This window comes from Phocoena sinus, chromosome 4 (assembly GCF_008692025.1).
Source record: "Phocoena sinus isolate mPhoSin1 chromosome 4, mPhoSin1.pri, whole genome shotgun sequence".
Taxonomy (NCBI): domain Eukaryota; kingdom Metazoa; phylum Chordata; class Mammalia; order Artiodactyla; family Phocoenidae; genus Phocoena; species Phocoena sinus.
Window position 1 is genome coordinate 65,442,948 of NC_045766.1, and position 12,553 is coordinate 65,455,500.

The window sequence follows — 12,553 nt, forward strand, 5'->3', positions numbered from 1 at the left end:
CCTAATACCAGAGGAAAAAACAAGCCATTAGTTACAACCATTGAATGGAAGTGGTCTAATCGGAGCAGCAGGAGAAGCATCCCACTTTATTGTGGCTTCGTTATGTGTTTTGCAAGACTCCTCTGGCTCTCCATTAAAATTATTTTCTACAGCAACACTGTGAGGGTTCAGAACCCAGGAGCGTAACCATTATTTTGTTTACACCATGCTGCTCTGCTGGGAGAGTGAATCGTGTTTTGAGTTTTGTTTGTTTCTTTTATCCTTTCCTTCCTCTTCACCTATGAGAAGATCAAAATTGAAGAGAAATATGTGTTGGAGAACTATCTTAAAAGAAGCTTAGGTTTATGGGGATATAGGTATACGTAGAGCTGATTCACTTTGTTATACAGCAGAAACTAACGCACCATTGTAAAGCAATTATACTCCAATAAAGGTGTTAAATATAAATAAATTTATCAATTTTTTTATAAAAGGAAGAAGCTTAGGTTTGATCAAAATAGTGTTGGCCACAGTGAAGACTGGTGCATTACCATCGCCTGTATAATCAGTTGGGCTTGTTTTGTTTTCTTCTTCTTCTTTTCCTTTGGAGGTGAAGCTGGCAGCAAAGGAAGGTTTCGGATGGACGAAGTACAGACAAAACGCTTCTGTTACTTCACCTGGGGACAGGGCAACCTCCCACAATAGCTGTGACATTTGGCCTATTCTGATAGACACCCTTTCTTTCTGTGTGGCCTGGGATTTGAATCTTGAGGCCTTTGATCCTTGGCCTGTCTCCTGGCTGGCTGCTGGGTAGGGTGACTCTGATCATGCATTCTCCCAAAAAGGCCTGTTACCATCAGAAGCAAACTGCATCTTTGCTTTTACAGCAGTGGCGTGTGATAATTATTGGTGGTACTGGCCTCTGCCCACTCTTACTTTCTTATTCCTAAGCCTGAAGTATTATTTAAGAAAACAAGATAGCAACCCCCTTTGGGGGGAAATAGATCATTTCCCCACATTAAAACCCTGAGGTTTACTACGGAACAGCAACAGTGGAGTATCCTCCTTCTCATTGTGCCAACAAATCTTCACAAATTATTTATTTCCCATTTTAGACATTGGACAGTGACTCAGTGTGCCCTGGAAATACTATCACTGTAGTAATTTTCTTGTGTGGCTCAGCTTAGTGTTAGAGAAATGGGTAGTTACAAGTCCAGACACTATAAAGATGGAGCTAAATATTCTTCTAAAAATAGGATGTTTGGTTAACGTTTAGTAGTCAACAACTTTCCTGAAGCCACACACAGTGCCGGACTAAGAAATGGAATAAATGCCCTCATTCAGTGTTTGGTAAGGTCTCCCTTTAGGAGATTAACTTTTAATGTTAAGGACTTGGGATACTGCGGCTTCATCTGTGAGGCTTTGCTCTATGGCATGATGGTGTCTTTAACTCAGGGGGTCAACAATTGGGAGGAAATGCCATACTTATGGGTGATGGGTGGCATAAAACTGACTATAGGCAGACTCATTAACTCAACAAAAGGAAAATCAGTTCTTCTGAATCTTATATTTGTTGATGAGATCCATTCCTAGGTGGCTGTGGCCTGGTATGAGGTGCAGAGAAGGAAAGGAATGGGAAGAAAGAGGTTAGTATAAATTATGAAATCAGGTAGAACTGGGCTCAGAATTTTTCTTTGCCTTATATTCACTATGTGATGTTAAGCTTCAGCTTTTTTGTTTGCAAAGTGGTATAATAGCATGTACCTATAGGATTGTGGTAAAGAGTAAATGAGAAATACATGTAAACAGGTAGCCCAGTTTGACACATAGTATATACTTAGTTAATGGTTACTTTAGTTATTATAAGCTTAATTATTCCCAGTGATGAGATGCTTATTACCTTCCAAAACAGTCCATCCCGTCTTTGAATAGATCTATTCTGCTTTTGTTAAGCTAAAAGCTTTCTAAACCCTGGTGCTACTTTTAAGCTCTGGAACTTTTTCTCTGATATTGGGAAGATGGAAGGAAGGAAGGAAGGAAGGAAGGGCATACCTGTTTACATGGCTTTCTTTTTAGTATATTGAAATCAGTAGTCATAAATGCTTTCAATATACTCTTCATCTGGGTGACCATTGCCAGTTCTTAAATGGTTCTTTTTTAATATGGTTTTGAGGACCACATCTGTATTCAGGATGTTGCCCTCATCCATGTTAAGAAATGTATGGCTCTAAATCAGATGTTGTCCTTGAGGTGTGGACTCACCAGTGGAGTGCAGTGTCACTTTCTTCTTATTAGGTGATAGGTGCCCAATAATAGCTGTTGTGTAGGCACCTGGATCCCTTCTTTCTAACATCAGTTTTGCCGTGTGGTCCCTTGTAACTGAGCATAGCTTCAGAGAAACCTATTGAGCCCTTCTTTCCTTGGTCATAAAATATTTGTAAAGGGATAGTACATTTAGAAGAAATGTGTTGTGTGCTTCCTTTTACCAATGCCAAATATCATTCCTTGAACAAAAAAGGAAAAAAAAAAAAAAAGAAAGGAATTCCCCCCAAAAATCTTTAAATAACTTAGATCAACAGAACGAATGCAGTTCTAAACAATATTGGCAGAAAATAACATTTTCTAGTCATTAGAGAAATGTTGAGTACCAAACATCTTTATATCTCATACCTTTGCCCATATCTTCCAAAACTTGGGTTTCTGTTTTCCTAAATTTAAATAAAGAAGTAAAACTAAATCATTTCTGATATTTCTTCTGATTTTGACATTATATATGTCCCCTCACCTGTAGAGAAAATATTCTTTCCCTACAGCTAAGGGTTGTTGTCAGGAAGGAGTGATATTGTGGATATGATAAGGCATTATGCTGGGGAAATATACTATATAGCTTCAGTCATTTACCTTAAGATCCTAATACCTGTTTGCCCTCCATGGTCCTTTAGGATTTACGCAGGGGAGTGGCCAACGATGGCCATCAGAACCTCAGTCCACTGCCTAGAGCAGCAATGCGTTAGATAGAACCATACCCAACGTCTTGCATATTGAGGCAGTTCTGGAACTCTATAGGCTAACCCTTGGAGGAGCAGGAGTGCTGATAATATTTACAAAATGACTCTTTGTATACAAAGTAATATAAACTCCCTGCAAATTTGAGTTAGTTAAGGCAGGGTTATCATTGTCTCTGTGTTACTGACGAGTCAATTGAAGCCCACAGAAGTAAGGTTGCTTATAAAAGTGAGGATATCAAGTGGAATCACCCACACGGAAAGCTGGTATGTCGTGAAGCATGACCTCAAAACCACCGGTAGCTTTGCTACATTTAGGTACAGAAAGCCCCTAGAGTTCCACAGAATTGGAACATTACCAGATCTGAAATTTTCCTTAGAAATCATCTCCTCTGATGCCCTCACTTGACAGAAAAGGCTAAATTGTTCCTGAGGTGGAAACAAAACACAAGTTGTCTTTATATCACTTTGTGCTGAGGGTTAGATGCATAAACACAGGAAAGCATCAGGAAACTATAAAAGGACCAAGGAATCATTGTGACCTCAGTGCAGATCTCATTGCTACTTCCTGGGCATGTCTGTAGAGTTCAGTTGCTTCCCCTCCCTGAGCCTCATGGTGAATAATGCATGCCAAGCAGGGTGTTGGCCTTTATTAAGTAAGATAACGTGTCCCTGTCTGGCTTAATGCTTGCCCCATAATGGATGCTCCACTAATATTTACCACCTTTCTTCCCTTCAGTCTTCCTCTTATGCTATTAGGACTGCTGTTTTGGGCTATTCATTTCTGGATTTCCCTGTGTAACCCCCCCAGTTGGAGATGAGCACAGTATACTTCCCACCCCCCAGTCCCACCATGATGGCTCTGGGTCTGTCCTGTGCAGGCCACTGCCAACCTTGGGACCCTAACAGTGGTCCTCATACAGTGTTTACTATCAGGGGGCCTGGCCCAGTCTAAGGGGCTTCTGCTGCAGGGCCTGGTTGGAAGCACCTACCTAATTAGGAGATAGGGCTTCATGAATGGATCTTTCATTAGTGACAAAATATTTGCCAGGAAGGACTGTAAACAGAAGAGAAGACTTGATTCACTTGCTCCTTTTCTCTTGCCCTCTCTTAGTTTTTGTGTAATTTAGTGTGTTTACACCTCAGGACACAGCTGCTACTGAGGCTTTTCCAAGGTTAAGAGAAACCTTTCTCTGCCGTCGCCCTCCCTCCCCATTCCCCCTTGAACATCTTTAAGAGACAATAAAAGGTGTGTGGGTATGAGACAGAGCGTGCGTTCACATGAGTCCTGGTTATTATGGGGACCTCAGAAGAAACATTACCTCCACTCTGGCCGCAAGGATTTAATAGAGACCATCTGAGCACCTGAATTTCCCTCAAGCACATTTTTCCAAGAAAAGGGTCACTGCCAGTCATTTCCCTAATGTATCACTGTTGTCCTGACCTGATCCTTTTCTGCTCTGCCTTAGCTAACCTAGCATACTTTTCACTTCTCAAAAAGTATTACTCTTTCATAATTAAAGACGAGGCAGCACCAGTGAAGGGAGCTGCACAGTTTGCGGCCAGCACACAGGGCCTGTTGTCAGAAGATAGGACTTCAGTTATTTGGTCCTCTTGGGCCTCGGTGTTTTGATTTGGAAATCCAGGATACTTATATTTGGCCTGTCTATTTTCACTCTGCTATGGTGAGGTTTAAATGTGAGACTCAGTGAGAAAGTACTTCGTAGACAATAGAGCACTATATAAATAGGAAAATTAGTATTGGACTTCTCTCACGTTCCATTAATAAATTGACACTCTGCATTGATCTGAGCACACGATGCAGTCAACTTAAGATTAAACTTTCCCTAAGAATTGCTTGGAGAAAATGAGCTACCAGTGTAATTCTCTGGGCCATGCAGGCTAGACGAAGGATGTTGAGTTCTTTCTGTACCACCAGTATGAGCTCCCAAAGGGCTGTGCCTTACTTATTTCCACTCTATAGATGACGAGCACAGGCCCCTGGGAATGCACTGAGCTAGCAGGGGTTCACCTAATGCCAAATCAGGATGGGAAGTTAGATCCTGGTGTGTGCTTATGACCGGCTTATGGGGTATTTCTTTTCAGATAATGAATACTCACGAAGGAAGATGGATGAGGAGGGAACCATGACATAGCTGTAGGCCCGACTCAGCTCTCTTCGAGACATCAGCTTTGGCCCATTGCAGTGAAAGCCTTGTCCTCTTGTCCTACTGGTCTCTCATTTTTTCCCTTTCCTTCCATTGCTCTCTCCAGCTCCCAATGCTTCTAGAACCATCTTCTTCATGGTACCCTTATTTTAAATAAATGGTACCATCATTTAGGTATTTGTTTCCAGTATTCCTGAGACTGGCGGATTTCTCCAGAGTTAACTGCAGACTTTGGTGGTCAAGCACCAAGAAGATTTCCGCTTGAGGCGGATCTGGCATGGGGGTTTATTTTTTCCCCTTTCTATTTTATTGTTGGCCAGTTGGGGCCAGCATGTTGCTAGGTTGTGTTGGTTTCTTAGCTCTTGTAACCAAGCTAAGATGCACATGTCAAAAAATATGTTTTCCTTCTCTCTGTAAAGGTCTTCCCTCTTTTCTGTAATGTTTCAGGATAGGAGAGGAGTGTTTGCTTGATTCTGATTCTGGTATGTGAAGTGTTGGGTACAAAATGCTTTTATCACCGTGTTATTTTGTCAAAGTGCTATCATCATTGTCATTTCCAGCTTAATAGCAGGAATGTTCTACTTGTACCAAGGATATTCCATATTTTACGTAAATTCAAGAAATTTCAAATGCAAAAAAGTAATAGTGAGAAGCTAATTAGCTTTACAGTTCTTGAAACCCAAAATTTTAAATAGCTTTAAGCTTCCAGTGCCTCTTGCTCTGACAGTACCATTTACAGGTAAACGATGATGCTTAATCCAGACTATTGTTATATTGTAACTACTCAAGCAAAAAAAAAAAAAAAAAAACAATCCTTGGAGGAAGGGGGGATACGGCTATTTGCCAAAATGGCCTCCAGGTTTCGGATGACAGCTGAGGTACTTTGATTTAATGCTTCTCTAGTTTTAACAGTTGTAACCAAACAAGCCCTCATCTCAGCCACCCCAAAGGAGACTGGACTTGACTGTAAGAAAACTCAGAGCTCCTGCAGTGAAACCCGCCCTGCTGTGGGACACGATAACCACAGGTGAAATTGTGAGCTAGATAAAGACCATCGTTCTAGTTCTGAGGGGATAGCAAAATCCCTACATTCCTCTGTCAGGCATCCAAGAGCTTTTAGTCTTCAAATACTTATGGAGGCTTTTACTAGATCAGGCTTTGCAATGAGCTACAGAAGAAACGAAGCAGCATCTGAGACAGAGACAGAAGATGAATCAGTTATGATTCTTGAGTCAGCTGTGATCCCTGTCCACAGAGAGCTCATCATCGAGGAATGGAGACAGATGTGTAAATTGCTATTTCCAAATTTGTAAGCTAGGTATAATGAACAGTATACCAAGGAAGCACATAGGAGACTTTGATGAATTCTTCCTGAAGGAATTTGCCTCAGTCATAGGTAATAATTATGAATTTGGCTTCTACTTGCCCTTTTTCTATATCATTATTGTCATTTACTATTTATAGCATATGTATGTGTCCATCTATGTATCTATCTATCTGAGTTACCACCTAATGATATGTTTCATATTGGGAAAGATTCCTCACATGATAACACAGCATCTTTCTATCCATTTATCCATCCATCCATCCATTCATTCCACAAAAGTTCATGCTCTCAATATGACAGACATTTCTCTATATCCTAATGGAGATAAATAATTCGGTTAGGAATAACTTGTGAGTTAGTAACGGAGACAAAAACAGCTGAGTAGGGCTTCCCTGGTGGCGCAGTGGTTGAGAGTCCGCCTGCCGATGCAGGGGACACGGGTTCGTGCCCCGGTCCAGGAGGATCCCACATGCCACAGAGCGGCTGGGCCCTTGAGCCGTGGCCACTGGGCCTGTGCGTCCGGAGCCTGTGCTCCGCAACGGGGGAGGCCACAGCGGTGAGAGGCCCGTGTACCACAAAAAAAAAAAAAAGAAAGAAAGAACAGCTGAGTAAATGTTATGGATCTATAAAAGAGTTAAAGAAAAAGACACATAGAACTTCTTGAAGGTGGTGTCATTATAATCACAAACTCAGGCATTTCCTACTGAGAATGATGCCTGTGAGCCAGAATCACATTTCCCCATCTATCTTTTGAGAGTCTACCGTGCATTCCTTCCATGTCAGACACTGTACTAGCATAAAGTGAGGACATACATTCTTCCGCTATCATGAGACATTGTTTCTAACCCTGAATGCTTGCCATTGTGATTGCACCTTTACTTCTGCTCATCTTAGCCAAGATATGTACACATTGGTTGCATTGTTTGTCTTTCCTATTATCTTCCGTCCTTGTGGTTGGGTTTCAGTGGACCTATACCAGGTGCTGTCAGAAGATAAAAGACTGAAAATCAAGACGCGAGCATTTTCACAAGTGTTAGGATCAGTTGTTGGAGCAATAAGGCATTTGATACATAGTGTTTCACATTATCTAAGTGACTTGGAACTGTTGGAAATAGTAGAAAAGAAGATTTCAGTTAGTATCTAGGACAGGGAGCAGCAGACTATAGCTCCTGGGCCAAATCCGGTCCACTACTTGTGTTTGTAAATATTTATCGGAACTCAGTCATACCCATTTGTGTATGTGTCTGTAGCTGATTTCTCTCTACAGAAAGAGTTGAGTAGTTGTGACAAAGACCAAATGGCCCACAAACCCTACAATATTTACTATCTGGCTCTTTACAGAAGAAGTTTGCCAAACTAGGGGAACTTATGAATCTCTGAAGGAAAGCAGACAAAGAAAACAAAAATTCTAATGTCCCTAATCCTACTTTACTATTTACGTAACATGTGGTCCTGAAACTCTCCATGAATAAAACTCAGAACAATTAAGAAGAGAAAAAAAACTTAAAACAGAAACCCCAAGCTAAGAGATGATGGACAAGAAATCCATAGAGTATAATTCCTCATCTTTTCTACCAGCTTGTTCTGAGGATACTGCATGTTTCAGGAATTTCTGCCAGATGCTGGATATTCAGGCAAATACAACACAGTCTGAGCTCCCAGTCTGTTTGCAGAGACAGACATGCAAATCAGCAAATGCTCTCCCAGTGATAGATGCTGTCATACGGGAGATAGAATAAAGAGGCCGAGAGAATGCATAGAGTAGGGGTGGCCTGACTTCTTGTAATTTTGGGGAAAGGTATCACAGGGTTGTTAAGATTTCACCTGCATCTGAAAGGATGAGCCTTGGTAGATGATCAAGGGTAGAAACAAATATTTTATTTCCAGTCGCTTCAACTCTACCTTGAAATAATTTGGTATGCTAGCAATGGCATCACAGTTTATGAAATACTATTCATCTGTAATCTGTCTTTACAATGGAAGTTAGTTATAATAATTTTCTATGTTTTATTAAGAACTGAGAGTTGATCAGGACAGATAAGTTACTTGTTCAAATTTCCATTGCTTGTAAACAGTAAAACTGACCTGACCCTACTTCTTCTGGCTCCAAAGCCACAAGACTGTCCCCCGGAGTCAAACTTCCCTGACTTGAGTCTACAAATATTCCCTGGAACTTGTAATTGGTCTGAAAGATGGGAGAAAGGGGCCTTTGACTTTGCCTGCACTAAAGTAACCTGCTTTATTTCAGACATTGCTAAGAAATGTTTTTTTGCACTTGGCATTATTGTACATGCTGCTGGTTGAAGTAACCATGGTCGGGACTCCATATGCTTTCCTCTTATATAAGTATGGCTGCCCTCATTAGATTGTCATTGGATTCTCTTATTCTCCATTTACTTGGAGCTTCCTCTGCTTTCTGTTATCCCTTTTTCCCTTCCTTGTTGTGGATACCAGCTCATAGACCCTCTACCCCCTCATCACACAGTTTCCTCCTTCACTAAGGGAGTTTTGGACAGAGGGTGGGGAATCTGGTGAAATGCCAACACCTCGTAGAATGTGAGAGAAGTGGGAGGGGCCTCAAAAGCCACCATTCACCAGGTCCCGTTATTCACAGTCTGGTGACCATGGGCTTCTGACCTTGTGCCCACTCCCCTTACCAAATCCTGTTCCAGATGTCTTTTCTCCATTTATGTGCTCGGTTGTCTCTCCAGATCCCTAGCTTCAAATGTTCAAGCTCTTTACCCCCCAAAACCTCTATTTTCTCCTTAGTTGTCTGGCTTGGACCATGGAAACCTCTAACACTGTATTGTAAATGTGTGTTAGAAATGTCTCTTCCCACTGCTCTTCCGCAGCTAAAGGAACAGATTCTACTGCCAATTCTTATCCTAACAAGAGTGGCCTTGAAAAAAATAAATTGGAGCTTTCAGTACATTTTTTTCTTAGCTGGAAGTCATAAAGTATAGAGGTTAAGAGATGGGCTTTGGAATGAGTTGATCAGGATTTCAATCTTGCTATTTAACTTACTAGTCTGGACCTTAGGCACATCTCCCAATGTCTCTGGGCAAGGACTCTCCTGATCGGGCTGTTGTAAGGATTAAACGAGCACATGATAAGTTCTTAGGACAGTCCCTGGCTGTGCAAGGTTTAGTTACTATTGTTATTATCATTGTTTTTCTCTTTTCCTTGAACTTTTCATACCATGTCTCTATTTTGGGTTCAGAAAATATGATTCACATAATCACAGGTTTAATAGAATTTTGGGGTTAGCCTTGTAGCCTAACCTCCAATTAGAGCACTGTTTTTATGAAAGCATGAGTTCCTGATATCCGAAAGATGAGTTACAGAGAAACTCTTGGACTGAAGTCGCTCATCTATAAGAGATGCTCCAACTTGAAGAAGGAGCCAGATGGTGAAAGATAACAAAGTCTGCAAAGATAGGCATTTCTAAAGTACCTGCCCCAATTGCAACCAATCATGGTCATGTATACAGCCCTCAATCATTTGGTTTATGAAGTAAATGTATTTTCTTTGTTGGCTTTTGCTTCTATACATTTTGACCATGTCCGTTTCCTCATTAATTAAGGAATGACCGCCAGTAGTTGGATGGCATCTGCTCATGGGTTTTGGATATAAAACCGACAGATATTTAATTGATTATCCTATCGTATCTGTCCTCAGGCTTGTAAACTGAGCTCAGTTAGTGATCTGCCACTATTGCCATCGCTTGATGCTAGAATGGGGTGAGAGGTTACCATACCAGCATCCCCTGTTCTGTGTGAGCTTAGACTCGATGAAGGTATTTCATTGCTTGGTTTATTAAATGTCCATGACCTCTATTTTATGCTTTATAAATATAAGTTATGCTGGGGACCTCATCATATTTGGAACTAGCAAGAATACTGAGGTTTATACAAAAGATAAATCCAATAGACTTGCACCAATATAAAATGTGTACAGAAAGCGGAGTATATTAAGTGCCACAAAGAGGAACAATGTCCTTTGGGAGTTGAGAGGAGCTTCAAGAGGAAAGCGGTGTTGATTGGGTCTTACCACTGAGCTTGAGAAATGAGTGACCTCACGGTACAGAGTATTAGGAGACTGACATTCCTGATAGAGGAAATGGTTTGAGTATACTTAGGGAGGCAGAGAATTCTGGAGATTAAATCTGCCTATGCTTGTTAGTATGGCTTAAAAGTGGCACCTCTTATTAATATAGCCACAGTTTACTTTAAGATTCCCACATACTTTAGGGTAAAAATCAGAAAATCCTCAAAATGCAGACAATCAAATTCTTTCTCTCTGAATTGTGTGTGTATACATACACACACACACGCAAACTCCACGTCTCCACAAATCAATGACAATGCCAAATGGAGCAATTTTCCACAGTTTTCTGCAAATAACTGCATGCTTAAGCACCGCACTCAGCAAAATGATGAAATCTATCAATATTTCTCAGTCCTGCTGAGTTTCTTCGTGGTGTCCAAAGGCTTAGCCAGTCCCTTCCTGGATTAGTGGCTGAGGATAGGAGAATCTACATCTGCAGGTAGCAGGATCCCTTCACAGGTGAACTTTAGACCACACCCACCTGCTGTCCCTTTAATCAGTCAGTAATGAGGACAAGAGCTTCAACTTGGTTACACCAGCAGGGAGAAAATAATTCTAATCATACGCAGAAAACAGACTCATGCAATCAATAGTTTCAGTCCAGGGATTTCATAGTGTTGGGCTGGCATCCTGTAGAAGGGGAAAATTGCCCTGGGGTAGGGTGGGAGGAGACATAATTTATATGGAAAAAGCATATATATGTATAAAATGAAGTGGTAGAAGTTATTCATTGGGTGAAGGTATGTATATTGTTGGAAAGCCAACTATGAACAGAAGATGCAAAATGAAGCGTTGTTAGTCTTGTGTTTTGTTTTGCAGTGAAGGGTATGATGTACTATCCCTTTAACTGACACATCTGCATGATCCAGTCACCTAATATCTGTGTGGGTCTAAAATATGCCCCTGTTCCCCTCTTAACTTCAGGGTAAGAAGGTCCAGAAGAGAAGGTCTAGTTCCTACTATCATCTGGAAAAGAACCCAGAGCTTGGTAAGCACCATCAGGTTCGAGATGAGGGAAGGGATATCCGAAAAGGGTAGAATAGCCCTGCGGAGTTTCTAGGAGAAATGAAATTTAAGGTGGGTTTTAGAAAATGAATAAGGCAACATTTTGGCAGACAGAATTAGGGAGATTGCTTAATAAACATGATAGTATAATAATGATCAGTGGAAGGTACATGGAAGAAACGATAGCTTAGCTCAATGACAGGAAGACCAAAACATAGCTGTCTGAAATAAAGCGCCATTGCTTTTGAAAGTAGTGAGATTTCCACCTCTGGACTGGAAGATTGCAGTGGGGATTCATCAAATGAAGCAGAGGTTGGGGGTTGAATAGATCAACATGGAGGTTGTTTCCAGCCTTAAGATTCTAGTCACTGAAATGAGTTCTTAAAGAATAGAGAAAGGTATCTACTAGAGGTTAGAGAGAATTGGCTGAAGTCCAAACTTAGTTATCTTAGATAATCCAGACATTGGTCTGAACTTTTCAGGCAAAATCTACTGCAGCTTTTAACTGTGACTTCAGAAAACACCAACCTGTGATGTTGATGTTTCCTTGCCCAAATTGCAAGCAGTAAAAATCTCACATTTAGAAAACACTTTAGGGCTTCCCTGGTGGCGCAGTGGTTGAAAATCTGCCTGCTAATGCAGGGGACACGGGTTCAAGCCCTGGTCTGGGAGGATCCCATGTGCCGTGGAGCAACTGGGCCCACGAGCCACAACTACTGAGCCTGCACGTCTGGAGCCTGTGATCCACAACAAGAGAGGCCGCGATAGTGAGAGGCCCGCGTACTGCGATGAAGAATGGCCCCCGCTTGCCACAGCTAGAGAAAGCCCTCGCACAGAAACGAAGACCCAAAACAGCAAAAATAAGAATAAATTAATTAATTAATAAACTCCTACCCCCAACATCTTCTTTAAAAAAAAAAAGAAAAGAAAAGAAAACAGTTTGATTTAAGAAGAGGCCCCAT

General features: G+C 41.2%; 1 protein-coding gene across 19 annotated transcripts in view; it reads left to right on the top strand.

Annotated features, from left to right (window-relative positions):
• Positions 1 to 12,553, top strand: part of LPP (LIM domain containing preferred translocation partner in lipoma) — a 700,519-nt gene that overhangs the window by 456,784 nt on the left and 231,182 nt on the right. The gene's annotated exons all lie outside the window — the stretch shown is intronic.